The 15,063-nt window shown below is 51.3% G+C and overlaps 1 protein-coding gene across 1 annotated transcript in view; it reads right to left on the minus strand.

Moving 5' to 3' along the window:
- KLHL29 (kelch like family member 29) overlaps positions 1–15,063 on the minus strand; it is a 324,605-nt gene that overhangs the window by 111,728 nt on the left and 197,814 nt on the right. The window lies entirely within an intron of this gene.

Raw genomic sequence — 15,063 nt, forward strand, 5'->3', positions numbered from 1 at the left:
TGTGCTCATCATGGCATAGGGGGACCAGGGATGCACTGGGGGACCCTTGCTGTGGCCCCTGCCCCTTCTTGAGTTTCTCCAGGGCAGTGACTGCCATAGCCACTAGATTCTGCTCCCTCCGCCCTGCCTCAGCCCCAGTCAATTGTCCTCCCTTGGCCCCAGAGCCCCCAAGAGTGTCCTTCACAGCCTGATATAAAAGCAGCAGTTATTAACTGAGCCCTCCACTGCCACCCTCACCCCCCACCATGTGCCCAACACTGCGGAGGGCTTGGTGTGCAAACAGCATGCAAAGGCTGGGGCATGAATAACAACATGCTTGGATGTGGGATGGAAACCCCCGGGTCTCCATCAGACAAGATCATGTCAGTCAGTGTGGTGGGCTAGCCTGGGAACCTGCCAACTTCAGATGCACTACTGAGTGGGGGAGGTGCCCTCACGCTTCTCACTGGGTATCTCAGAGCTAAGAGTAACCCTCCCATCCTAGCAGTCTCACGCAAAGGAACACGCTGATGTTTGCAATCTAGAAGATGTCAGGACCTCACAATGAGGTTGGGTGCACGGCTAAGCCCTCACCGACCCTGGCCTGGTCTCGTTTGCAATCACGAGCAAGGCTTCCAAAGACCTCAGACCTGCCATGCTTTCCTATGGCAAACCACAGAGGGGGAGGCTTGAATACACATGCACATTCCAGGGCGGAATTTTACTCCCTTATGACCATGTGAATTACTTCATCTCCTATAACTGCCATTAACAAATTATTCATATAAATTCACAAGTCCAGCTTGAAGTCACTGAATACAGACATTTCACTACCAAGGATGCTTTACTCCCAACCGAAACCCATTTAAAATGAATTTTCTCCAGTGAGCAAATCTTGTACCCCCACTTGCCGAGCCCCTTCAATGGTCCTGGGAGACACTCACAAACTCTTCTCCCCTTTTGATGACGCCTTTTTGTGCGGTCGTGGCGCATGAGTGTTCAGGAGTTAGTACAGCACAATGAGTGGCCAGGAGCGCAAACGTGGGGGCAGGACAGACCCCAATTTCAACTCCAAACTATTTGAACATCTGTGAGATACAGATTTGCTTCTCTAGGCCTCAGTTTTCTTCTCTATAAAATGGGAATGACAATACCTACATCACAGGGTTGTTGTGAGGTTTAAACGAGATGATGCAAAGTGCTTGATGTGGTTTCACATACACTGTAGGCACTCAGTAAGTGACGGTTATCATTCTGTTATCATAGTGGCTGTTATTATTCTCACCTAAGTAAAGACAGGATCAAAGGTGGCTGCTTCTGCTCTCTGACTGAGCAGCCAGTACCTGATCAGAGGCGAAGGGTGGATTCTGGCAGAGAGGACTCTGTGGGAGCCAGGGCTTTTCCCCTCTCCCAACTTGAAGGGTCCCACCCTTTCTTTGAGCCCCCTTCCTTCTGGCATAGTCTCCCCTCCAGAAAACATCCACTTAAGAAGGGTCCCACAAGTCCCATCCAGGAGTTGATAGAGGCAATTTAATCAAAAGGGCAAAACCACACAAACAGCTGAGCTGGTAGAGGAACAACGCCCCCTTTGCAGGAAAGCCCGAGAGCCCTGCCAGACAGGCGTGATGTTCAACCTGGAATCTGGCAGATAAAGTGCTCATTACGCTAGAGGATGGGAGCTGCGAACACCCAGTGTCCAGGTTGCAAGAGCAAGGCCTTGCAGCTACAGTCGCGGAGTCTTTCAAGCGTCTAATCTTTTCTCTCCTTCTCCAGTCCATGTTTTAACAATAGTGTTATTCAATGTGGGCCATCCTGGATAACTTTATTCTTCCCTTAGATCCATGCCTATGAAAGGATACCGTGTTGTCCAGACCACCCATAATTCATTATGCTGAATCCCCTTCCATCTGGAGGCTTAGACAATTGTTGAAAAGCTGTCACTATAACCTATTGTCACTGCAACCTTTTATGAACCAGCCTACATTTTTATGTCAAAAATTTATCTGAATGGCCTCACAGCTCTTGCCTCCAATTACTGCAGTGTCACCAACCTCCAGCTTGGGCTGCATTGTAGCTAACACATGGGGACGCATGTCCTCTTCCCTCCTACCCTAGCCTCACATTTAAACACGGAGCAAGTTTCTGGTTAGTGTGGCATATCTCCTGCACATGTGTATGCACACCCTGCAGAATGAAAAGAGGGATGGGGGGCTTGGGCCTTTGGGGTACATCCTAAGGAGGACCCTGGACTGAGGAACCCGGGCAGCCATGGCTGACCCAGAGCTGCTCTATGTAAATCAGCACACGGACGGAGGCACAGGAGGAGGGATGTGGCATCGGGCGGGTACACACAAAGAAGCTGGGATCATATTTCCTTTGTCGTTAAATTACAAACAGTAATGCACACACTCCCTATCCACGGAACAGAAAATGCTGGAGGAAAAAAATTATGCATGCTATTAAGAGTGCCAATATCTTCATTTATAATTCTTCTTGTTCTGACTTTTCCAAAATACATATGCATATGTGCCTGTGTATATGTACATGCATGGACTAAAGTAAATATTTATATATGTAAATATTTACATGTCATATAAGGATAAATTATTAAATATAGTAAATATCTATATAGAATGTAATATAGAAAAATATTCATATTTCATTATATTAGGTATATCTTTTAAAAATATCTATTCAAAGATCTTTCACTACTTTAGGAGTCAACGATAATTGAAAATATAACTAAAGAAACAGACGTTTCCTTCTATAATTTTTCTTCTTGTTATTACAGATGAGAAAAGCCCTGGTTTCCTCATTTGGAGAGCTCCTTGACATTTTCTACATCAACTTGTGAGGGCTATTTTATTTTCCCTACTTGATAAATGAAGAAACAGGGACCAGGGCATGCTAAGAGACTTAGGCAAGGCTGGGGCAACACGGGCCTTGAACCCATATCTTGGAGCTCAGCCCAGAGTCCTTGCCGCAGCCTGCAGATGATTCTGCGGGATATGCGTTTATCTTCATCATCCTCTGAGGTTGAGAAACCTACCATTCTCTATTTCTCTTGCCCCTGTCTGCTCCAAAGTAGCTGCTTGAGTAAAAAATACTCCTTAAATCGGAAAGAATGCCTGGGATAGGAATCTTGGAGTTTCCCATGACCCTTCTTTCATGCAAGCTGGGCTGGGTGATGGCAGCTCCATGGGGCTCCGGGCCAAGCCTGGCTTGCCCCTGCCCACACTGCTCTACCCCTAGCCTTCTGGGGCTGAAGAGGGCCACCCCTATGATTTGCGGGACACAGACACTGCAGTTCTAGACCCTCAAGCCTAATCTAAATGCTGGCCACTCGGAACTATCAGGCTCCATCCCATTACTGGAAGAAAGACAGCCCAGGGGCCACGCATGATGAACACTCCCAGTCATAAGCAAAACACAGGGAGCCTTGGCCTCTGCTGAGCCCTCCCCTGGGCCACCACGGGGCTGCAGACAGGTGCTCTGGATGAGCATCCTGGAAGTCTTCTCTGCTGCAGACCCCACTGTGCTTGTGAATTTGTGATCAGTCCTTGGAGAGGGGTGATCAATTCTTTTTGTGACTGTGTAGTGATGACTTCCACGCAGCTGTCCATGGCTGTAGCAGGCACTGTGCACTAGGGAACGTGATTGGCAGGGAACAGCCAGGGCAGGTGTGTGTGTGTGCACAGCGTATATGTGAGTGTGCACACATGCAGTACAATGAATATCATCTGAATTTTCCTTTTTGCTTGAGGCAAACACAAGGATGTTAAACTCTTCACTCTGTCCTGAAGTCAGTTGGACCTGACTTCAACATCTTGCAAGATCACTTACTTTGCAAACGATCTTGGTAAATGAACTTCCCTAACCCTCGGTTTTTTTCATCTTAAAATAGGGATAATAATACCTGCCCTACAGGATTTGATGCAAAATATGTGCAAGGCACTTACGCCTGGCAGGTAGTAAAGATTTAATAAATGCCAGGCATTATTACTGTGCCTCTTATTACCAACCTCTTAGGTACTCAGGCTGGTTATTATTTGTACCCAGGACACCGTTTCCAAACCCTTGAACTTCGGAGCAGCCCAGCCTCATCTTTCACTGACTTTCGGATGCCTCCAAGCCCTGCAGAACCAAGTGCAGGGGGCCTTACTCCTGGCACCAGCTCCAGAGGCATCCTGTGCCTCTCTCCCACTGAGATGGAGGAGTGAGGGGGACCAGCCTAGAGGCCATGAATGGGCAGGGTTGCGGAAAGACCACAGATCAGGGATGGAGACCAGGAAGAAGCATCTTCTCTGCAGAAGAACCTACAAGAGCTCCCCATCTCCTTCCCTAGACTGAGAGCATGTCAGGGCTGGAAGGAAACTTACAGAGCCTCATTGTAGAGATGGGTGCACAGGGCCGGGCGCAGTGGCTCATGCCTGTAATCCCAGCACTTTGTGAGGCCAAGGCGGGCAGATTACTTGAGGCGAGGAGTTCAAGACCAGTCTGGCCAACACGGTGAAACCCTGTCTCTACTAAAAATACAAAAATTAGCTAGGCATGGTGGCACAATGCCTATAATCCCAGCTATTTGGGAGGCTGAGGCAGGAGAATCGCTTGAACCTGGGAGGCAGAGGTTGCAGTGAGCCAAGATTGCGCCACTGCACTCCAGCCTGGGCGACAGAGCGAGACTCTGTCTCGGGAAAAAAAAAAAAAAAAAAAAAAAATATATATATATATGGAGAGGGAGAGAGAGAGAGAGAGAGAGAGAGAGAGAGATGGTGAATAGACATGTAGCAAGTTTGCAACCTGGCCCAGAGGAAACAGAAACAGTGCCCTCATCAGACTCTTCCCAGAGATGTGACCTCAATCTCTCCACCTATTATACTAGAAAAATGATAAGCAAATGCCTGCCTAATTGTACCCTTTTAAAAGACAGTCTTCCCTGAAGAATTTTAAAATATGTGGGCCTGGGTTTCAGAGAGAGCTTGTCCCCCAAAAGCAGAGCCCTCTATATAAAGCAGCAGGCGATCCAGCTCTGAAAAGAATTTTGCTTCTCTTTTCAGTGGGAAGAGACTTCACCATTAGCTCTATTTGATTCTAAACGCAGCCCTGAGCTTTCCTGCATCCCCAGGCACCTACCTGGCTGGGACCACTCCAGAAGTAGCACTTACATTAGTGCCATGAGTAAGAAGGAAGAAAATCTGAAAAATGGGTAAAGTATGTACCAGGAATCCCTTATTTATTTATGTCCTCCTGGGGGAACCTGTTTCTGAGATGAAGAAAATAATTTCGCCATTGTGTGTAAGAGATGGCTCTGCCCCAGCGTCAGAGTCTTCCTATCGCCCTCATTTAGAGGGAGATGCTCGCAGGAGAGGGATTAAAGCCGTGCTAAAGAGGCACATTCCCACGATGGCAGCGTGCGTCCCCAGACATGATGTGTTCCCGCCAGCACAATCTCATCTTCCATTATGGAGAAGGATGACTCAGCGTGAGGTCTATTTTCTGTTTAGACTTAAGCCATGTTGTGCGCAAGGACAGTGTGGCACGGCCCCTGATAAATCACAGTGAGCCTCCTAGTGACTCTGTTCTGCTCCAACGTGAGTGCGCTTATGAAACGGGTTCCTTCCTCTCCCCTGGGATGCAGCCACCAGGACACCAAGACCTCTGCTTGGAGACAGAGACTCATAGGAGCGGATTGGTAGCTGGAGCCTGGAGGAGAACTCAAGAAAACCCTTGCAAAATGAGGTGGGCATGATTTAAATCCACTACATTTTTAATCTGCCAACAACCCTAAGGGATAGGGCTGCAGCTGCCTGGCAGGGTCAAAGCAGATGGCAGCAGGGTGCAAGGCTGTTGCCCCGCCCCGCCCCCCGGCCTGCCCATCCGGCTGGCTGCTGAGGGTGCTCTATTGTATGTGGCTCAGTTCAAACCACCAACCAGCCCAGCTTCTCCATGGCAACCCCAAGCAGCCCGTGCATTCCAGAGGCTATGCTGGCAGCAAATGTGGACCCAAAGCCACAAAACAGTGTCCTCCTGACAAACCACGGGGAGTGTGAAAACCTTCTGGAATGCTTCTGAGGAAGAAGCCCGCCCAGGGATAGCTGGGGATGGGATGGGGATGCAGGAGAGTGATTTACAGACAGGCAGTCAGGGTGTCTGGAAGGGGCATGCTCCTTGCGTGGGGAGCTCACGATTCACTGGCCTGGCAGCCACCCTGGGAAAGCTGGGATCCTGGTGGAGAGACAGCGAGGGAAGGGATGGAGGAGGACCTGCAGAGGGGAGTCTGCAAGATTTGGTGGCTCCAGCGTGTCCAGATGGAGTCCCCTGGCTGTGTGTTGGGGACACTGCCTCCTAGGAGGTCACGTCCTCTGCCCTCCAAGTGACCAGGACACTGCTCCCCTCTACTTGCACCCACACAGTCACACCACAGCCTGGCAGTGCACGCTGCCTGACACCCTTCCTGCCCACTCCTTCTCTGCATCCACGTCTCATCCTTCTACTGCTGACTGCACTTCTGCCAGCGTCCAGCCCCAGGCCTGTGCAGAGACACCTGCCCACCTTCCCAAGCCTTGGCACAGAGAAGGCAGGTAGGAGAACAAAGGGCTAAGCGTTGGGTCAGGAATATCAGCATTTGAACCTGTCACTTGGGTTTGAGTGACCTTGGGCAAGTTAGTTAACATGCTGGGACCTCAGTTCCCTTCTCTGTAAAACAGACACAAAAATGCTGAATTTGGTAGGGTTTTATGAGAGAAATGAGATAGGATAATACATGGAAAGGCAAATGACGTTGCAGGAAAGAAGGGTTCCTTCTCCTCTCCTTTCCACACCCCACAGCCCCTTCCCTTCCCAGGCCCTCTGTGGGTACCTCTTTCTGGGCACCTGCATCAGAGAACCAAAGTTAGGAAGGGTGATCCTCCAGAAATGGACAGAGAAGTCCACCAGGATATTCCAAACACTCCGTCTCTGTTGTGGTAAACGATGACTTTAATTTACAAAGCAGACGAATACTAAATCTTCATGAAATTAAAAACTATATTATTTATGTGAGCGGAAACGGAAAATGGTCTGTAGCTAGCAGCTATCCTGCTTTGTAGGAGGAACACTAAAATAATTAAAACCCCTCGTGCTTCAGTAATAAATAATGATAATAAATAAATGTCCTGACCTTAAGCAAAAATATAAAATTAAAACCCATTTGGTATGTAAATTCATTCAGGACACTAGTGTGTCTCCCAGCCCAAGATGATGTAGAATGGGAGCAGCGTTCACTACATGAATTTTGAAAGGATAAATCAAAGAACAACAGAGTTGTGTGTGCATTGACTCATTATTCTACTTTAATTCCATCTAATGCTGTGTGGAGCCTGGAGGCTGGGACATTAATTTCCTGCTTTTTCTGTTTCACCAATTCCTCATGGAGACCAGGAGAAAGAATTTCAATCCTGGAGGCTGAAATCAGGGGACAGAGAAAACGGCAGGAGAGACGGAGAATTGAAACGCAGGAAGGCCATTTTTAATGTGTTTACAGAAACACGGTGAAAAGAAGTCAGCAAAGAAGGGCACTGGTGTTGGCTGGGGGTGAGCTCCTGAGTGTCTGGGATTCGAACAATCCAGGAGGAACAAAATGTCCCTGGTCTTGGGTCCAGGTGTGAGCCATTCCAGGGCCCGGAGGAGCCGGGCAGGAAGTCTGCGGTGGCCTCAGGCTTCAGGAAAACGCGAATTGGTTCCAGATGGTGACACCTCCACCTTTGAGTGCCCGGCTTTACCATGAAATCGCTGCATGTTCCATGAAGCCAGTGGCTCCCCGGAGCGCTCCCAAATAAGGCCAGTCTGGTAAACCACAAGGCAACACGCCAGGCAGAGAAACCAGAACCTTCCCACCTCTGCTGTATAATCAACTCCTCGACACCCTTTTCATTAAATCCCTTCCTCCAAGGGCTGCCACACCCAGCCTTTCACTTCAGCCTCATAACTACCTTGTGAAGTGGACGAGGAAGAGATGGTTATTCCTGTTTGAAGGCAGGGAAACCAAGGCACAAGGGCTCACAGAGAAGACGTGGCAGGGAAATGATCAGACCCTTCTCCCAGGCTGGTGCTCTGTGTAATCAGGGAGGGAGGGGCCCTGAAGGAAAAGCTTGCGGACAAAGGCGACACGCCTGGCCACAAGGTGCCCTGGCCCTCCCACCTCTTATATGTAAAATGAGGTTCCTCCTTTAGAATTCACAGCCTTGGAGCTGTGCAGGCTGAGATATCTAAATTGTAAGAGCAGCCCCTGGGAGGCCTTTCCGAGGTGAAGACGCTGTATTTCACAGCTCGGTTTTAGGTGTCAAGGCACAGTAGATGGGAGCAGGCTCCCTGGACCACCCTGGTCCTGACCCCACGTTCCCCGAGGGGTCTGACGTCCTTCCATCACTTCTCCTCCTCACCACTGCCCCAAAGGAGTGGTGAGAGGAACCACCCCACAGGAAAGGGGGACCCATACGCATTCTGCTGTCCAAGGGGACCCAGAAACATCAGCACCAAATAGATGCACTGAATAGATGCATCTATTAGACACACAGGCCTGGAGACTGGGCTTGGGGAGAGTAAAAGGGCTGTGCATCTATTCACTACAGGCCCTGTTTTCACCCTTCTTGTATGACCACCCCCACTCTTCCACACAGAAAAGAATGGGAAAAATCCAACCTAAACCCTCCAGTGTCTGAATGCTCCCAAATATCCACAAGGTTAATTAACAAAACATTGGGATCAGTGACTGATTTTCTTCATTTTTGAGCCTCAGGATCACATTGGAAGTCCTGGACAGTCAACAAGCCACCAGAGGAGGCACGCTGGTGACGAAGATGTTCTTTCTCCAGCCTGCTTGACAACCTCCAGCCCGAGGACTCCCGGGAGCTGGGGTGGCCCCCTTCCCAAAGGATATCTCTAGTCTACTTCAACTTATCTATGGCCTCAATATCCCCACCTGCTCCTGCTTGCTAATTTCTGCAAGACTCCATGGTGGACGCAAACCACAGCGCTTGAGCAGAGAACAATGAAGCCCTGAGAAGACCAGGGGGTAGCTGGGAAAAGTCTTAAAGACCTACAAAACCAAATGGTGAAAATCTTTCAAGAAAGACTTTTGGGTCAAGTGTAAAGTTCCTGGACCAACGTGCCTGCAGGGAGGGGACACCAGCTTACCTGCAGAAGGTCATGGGGACTTCCGTTCCCCTTTGGGGGCCAGGAGATGGTCTGTTTGCTCCAACAGATTCATAAAGAATCTTGTCCTCTTGGCTGTCCCAGAGAAGGAGCAAGGTCATTGCAAGCTCTTGGTTCTTCCCTCTCTTTTGGGCAGATAAGCCACACCCCCGTCATGTCTACTATGGAAAGAGGATGGATTCTTCCTTTGCACTAAAAATTCCATGTGACCCCAAAGCACGGCTGACTTCAGAGGAAACCCAGGCTGCAGCTGGCCTGGCAGGGCCTGCACACATCTCTGTGCTCCTGGAGAGGCCCCCGGCCTGCGGCCATGTGGACCCTGGGCCTCTCTCTGGGCAGCTCAACTGCTAGGTCCCTGCTTGGTTCCCCCAGGTCAGAATGTTCCCGAGCAGCTGCCCCAAGGACACGAGTGACAGCTCCAGGAAGCAGAGCTCAGAGACAGCGGGGCTCAGCCTCTAGGACTCCTGGGTCTTAGGGTCAGAGTGGCCTGGAGCTTTGGGTGGGCAACCAGGGGCTCAGGATGGGAATCGGCACCCCTGGGACTAATGGGGCCCTGGAGCCGGGGTCAGCCAGCCTGATGGCTGGGCTTCTGATGTGCTCCTGCACCCCTGGCTGGCTCCCTTTGTGAATGCCACTGCTGCTACAGGCCAGCTGGGACCACCATCCACTGATGAGGATGGGCCCCTCCCCAGAGGGTCTCTAATTTCTCTTTCCACAGCAGTGAGTGGGTGCAGCCTGCTTCCAGTAGGTGCTCTGGAAAAGCCCATCATTCACTCATTCAACAAACATTTGCTGAAAACCTTCCGTGCTCCCAGTCACGGCAGATGCTTGTTTGGCAGTCCTAAGGGGAGCTGCTCCGAGGCTAAACGGGCTTGGCAAGAAAGACTTCAGGGAAGAGATGGTTAGGACCAGGTTTCTGCAGATGAAGGAAGAGGAAGGAGTGAGGGCAGAAGCTGAAACAAGCAGCATGAGAATGTGTGCCACTCCCAGGGGGGCTGCCCTGAGGGGCAGGTGGGTGCGGGCAGCAGATGAGGCTGGAACGAGACGAGGAAGGCGAGTTCTGTCTTGATTGTGGACGGGGGTCTCTGGAGGGTGGAGAGGGCAGGCTGGAGGGGCAGGATGGAGTGCTGGAGACCCATGGGAGGTTTTACAGCAGCCCAGGGGAGACTGGGCGAGGACCCTGGCCAGCACGGTGGCCGAGAAGAGGCAGTGACAGGATGGAGAGTGGAGGGGTTTAACAACAGAATGGACGGACCTAGAGTAGTCACTGGCTGTGGGGGGTAAGGAGCAGGAGGAGTCAGGGACATGCGGATGAGAACATGGGTGTTGGGATAGGGGATCCACATCAGGAAACCCAGGGAGAGGCTGAGATGTGAAGAGTCACGTGGGGGAAGAAGTGAGTCTGAAGTGCTGTGGACACCCAAGGCTCTGCCCAGGAAGCAGCTGTCATGTGGCTCAGGAGCACAGACAGGGCTGGCCTGGGACGGGATAGGACACAGGAGCCTGCAGACTGTGTCCTGGCTCTTTCCTTATCCTGTTTAGTCTGCAGGGCAGCCAAAGAGATACAGCTAAATTGCCCCAACGGCACCGGCCTCTTGTCTGTTCCTCACCCCTCCCTCAGGGCCATTGCTCCTTTTCACCCCTGGCCTCAACATGCTCGTCCAGACACGCACGTGGCTGCCTCTCACCTTGCCGCGTCTTTGCTCAGAGTCCCCTAAGTGTGCTGTTTAAAGTCACAGCGCTCCCCACCTTCCGGCCTGGCACTCTCGGACTTCTTTTCCTGCTTTATTTCTCAGGGGGGTCGTTAGCCCATCTGAGATTTCCTGACTTATTTTGTCAACTGTTTTCACCCATTAGCATGTGAGCTCCCAGCGGCAGGGATGTTTGTGGCGATCAGGGACTCTCACTTCAGCACAGGCACATAGTAGATCCTAAATAAACACTTATCTATGGAGTGAATGAATGAATGGATGTGGGCCTCTGGCTGCCATCACTGCTGAATAAAGGACCACTTGGTCTGCTGCTGACTCACGGCACACTCTCCCTGCCTTGCTTGGGGCCTGGGCCATGGAAGGGATTGGGTTCCAGAAGGGGCACTAAGGACCCTGGCTCTAGGTGGCCTGGACCTTCAGAAGCTGCCCCTGAAGTTCGGGGATGGATCCGCAGCCTCTGTGTGGGTGGGGATTTTAGCATGCACTGGGCCATGCTCGGGACCTCGCACAGGTCTGGAGGAGAACTAGGGCCTGGGCATGGCGTCTGCGGCCTGAAAGGAATAAATCCATCCTTGCTTCAAAGGCTCCCAGGGTGTTCAGGTCTTCAACGTCAACCCACATACTTTGGCAGGGGCAGATGCAAAAACAAAACCTACAGGAAACAATCTGGAGAGAGCAGGAGGTGGAGCATGAAATGGACAAAACATATGGGCCCGAGCTGGAACAAACAGCAGGGAGAAGGACCTGCCCGACCGAGGGCCTTTGAGAAAAACCAGAAGCTAGAACTCCGCTTGGGCAGAGGCAAAAAAACTCCAGAATGTGTGCTTCCTTCAAAGCTGCAGCCCTCCCTGGTCCCAGGGCAGACAGAGTATCAGAGGAATACAACAGAAAAGGGGGCAAGAGGCAGGAGCGGGCTTGGGGCCAGGAAGACCAGCCATGCAGTTGGCTCTTCCATAGATGGTGTGTGACCTCAAACATTTCCCTTCCCTCTCTAGGCCTCTGCTTTTGTCTGTAAAGTGCAGGGTCTGAACACTGGGCCTTCCAGCTCAGCTGGCTGCTCCATTTCCTGGTCTTTAGGCAGCCTCCCTTTGGAAGGGCTGGCTGGGCTCTCCCAGGATGCCAGCTGCATGCCTTTGCAAGTTATCACAATATGGCAGGACCCAGAATAGATGTTGACAGTTGTTCAGTGCACAGCTTGTACAGCTGTACATGGCAGCCTCACCTGCCCTGTGCTTATAGAACTAGCACCCTCTTTAAAGGTCACTGAGTCCCAAATTTGGGAAGGCTCCTCAGAGAATTGTTCTGAGTAACCAGAGTGCTGGATTTAGCTTCTGGACCATGTAACATCCAGATGGCTGCTGAGTTGGACTGTTTGCTCAACTCAAATTTTCCTCTGAGGCAGAGAGGAAAAGCCTGCTTCTTTACAGGTCCCAAATGGGCTTTCTGTCTGCTGACCCTTGTGTTCCAGCCAACAGGGGTGGCAGGAGATCTCTGGGGTCCTGGGGCCAAGGCTGCTCAACTTGGCTCCCACTGAAAAGGCAACCTGCAAATGACTTTGCCACGTTTCACATCTCCACAGCAGTGTGGAGTGGAGCTAAACCGAGGTGGGTGGGTGCCAGGATTCCAGGATAACCCTGGCCCCCAAGGCCACAGCTCCAAGGGTGCCCCACAGGCCCAGGGCCGCCTGTGCCTGGACACACCCAGGCCGCCCTATTAATAGACCAGCTGCCAGAGCACTGCCTTCTTCGGAGTTTCCATTTCATGTGCTCTAGATCTGGCTGTCCCAGTGGGGACAGCTTCCTTGCAAAACAAACAGCAAAATCAATATTTCCTTCACCAGGGGAGGTGTAGGCAGGCCAGGCCTTTCTCCATTCCTGCAGGCAAAGCACAAGCCCAGGAACGGGGCACAAAGGCCGCCTGGCTCATTTCTGCCTCAATTCAGCCATTTGATTATATTAAATTCAACAGACATTTATTGAGCAACTTCAACATATCAAACCCCAGTGGGCAGGTGGAGAGAAGAATGAATAAGACGCATCCTGGGCCTCGAGGAACACACGTGTAACCAGGAGACAAACACATAAACCAAGAGCTATGGTGTGACGCCTGAGTGAGGCAGTGAGGATGCGGCCGGGCGGCCCGGTGTCTGAAATCATCAATCTTTGGGTATAGCTGGTGTCTGAGACTGTGGAGATTGCCTCCTGGCGCCTCTCCCTCGGCAGGCTTAACCGGAGAGCTCTGGGTGAGACATGTCTTCCGGGGGCTGGTGGGTGATCCAAGCCAAGCCCGGCACAATTTCACTCTGCGTCTTCTCTGTGGCCTCCAGTCCACCTGCCGGTACAGCCTAGAACAACCCTGGCCTCAAATCTCAGTGCATAAAAAGTCCCGAGGGAGATTGTTAAAAATGCAAATATAGGCCACAGCCCTAGAGACTCGGAATCAATAAACTTTGGTTAGGGGAGAGGCGATGTCTGGGAATCTGCCTGTTCTACAAGCAGGAGGCCTCAGACCACAGTCTAAGAAGCACCACACTGGATCTGGGCTCCTCGGGGCAGGGGCCAGGGAGAGAAGCCTGGAGGTACCACTGCTGTGGTGTGCAGAAAATCCCATGGAAGGGAAACAGCCTTGCCTGTGGCTGAAGCATGCGTCTCCAGGGCCCAGGTGGGCAAGGGGAGGCCTGGGAGGCTGAGGGTGGGTGGGGAGCAGCCCTCGGAGCTCTGACTTAGCTGCTGTTGAGATGGGGCGACCTGAAACTGGTGAGGGGTGCTGAGGCCTGCTCCCAAGTGGGCAGGTGCACCTTCCCACTGGGCCAAGGGAGAGTCGTGGCCATACCAACTCAGCCTGTCTCCTGGGGCCCACTCGCTGTTCAGCTTCATGCTGGGCTGGGTGGCAGGGAGGCCAGGAGGAGGAGCAGGCACTGGCACCTCCTCAGGGGCGTGTGCAGGGTTGTCAGGCTACTCACAGGGCAGGGGCAAGCCCAAAGTGCATGACAGGGACCAGGTCATCCAGAATTGTCAGAGGTTACAGAAAAGGATGAGGGGGGTGAGGGCCATGGATGGGATCTGAGGACAGGTGGGGTTGGTGTCAGCAGAGGGCAGATGAGAGGACTTTTTAGAAACAAACGCGACAGATGAACAGGTTGGAAGGCACATGAGAAAAATTGTTACAACGAGGCCAGCACACAAGGCCATCCCTTCCCTAGCCTCTAAATTATTAGTCCATAAAAATAAAACACTTTCCCTGCCCGTGCGTCAGGATTCTTGGAGGAGCAAGAATGAGAAGGGCCACACGGACTTTAGACCCCAGACACGGAACCGCTTAGCAGGCCTGTTTTAGGATAATAAAGGAATCTAATGGAGAAGTGGTGCTTCCTTCCCCCAGAGCTCCGATTAGGCTCTGGAATATGGGTGACACGTACGCCGTGCAGGACACAGCGCAGTTAGAATTCTGCCAGCAAACATTCTCAAATATTCATGAAACATGGGACCAGGCCTGACTGTTAACACTGCAACTGGTTCCCTCCAATGGAGTGACAAATGGGTGCCAAGCACTGTCATCTGTCCCTTTGATCTTTTCAGCTCCTGCCAGGCAGTGGAGGGGGGACTCGGTAGCCCGCGGGAGGCTGGGCTCTCCTGGTGGCTTATATTTCCATGTAAGAGGGCTTGAGAACAGCAAATTTCCTCCGACTCTAAGGCAAAATCATTGATTCTCCAAGTCTTACTCCATCAAAAGTGATTAGTGGGGGGGCCCTGAGGATTCCGCTCCACCACACTCACCTCCTTTATGAAAGGAGCATTGTTATATACACAAATATCAACGAACAGCACCGGCAAAAAGCAAAATGTCTAAAAAAAAAAAAAGTAAATTGGCCTTTGGAAGAAAATAAGGAGGAAAAGAATAAAATGAACTCCTGGCTTCCTTGGTTAAGAGCGTCTTCAGAGCTTCTCGACACGCTGAGAGGGAACCACAGTGCAAAATTGCTGCAATTTAACAGGGCGTCTAATTAAAAGGAGCAACATGAAAGTCCTGTTCTTCCTACTCTGGGTTTGCTTCTTTCTGTGCAGGGATCAAAAGTATGACAACTCTGGGACAAAGAGTTATACCCCCCAACAATAAGACGGAGCTAATCAGCTACTGAATGACTGGTTTTTATATCCTTCCGGCCAACGAATGTCGCTGA

This window comes from Symphalangus syndactylus, chromosome 18 (assembly GCF_028878055.3).
Source record: "Symphalangus syndactylus isolate Jambi chromosome 18, NHGRI_mSymSyn1-v2.1_pri, whole genome shotgun sequence".
NCBI lineage: Eukaryota > Metazoa > Chordata > Mammalia > Primates > Hylobatidae > Symphalangus > Symphalangus syndactylus.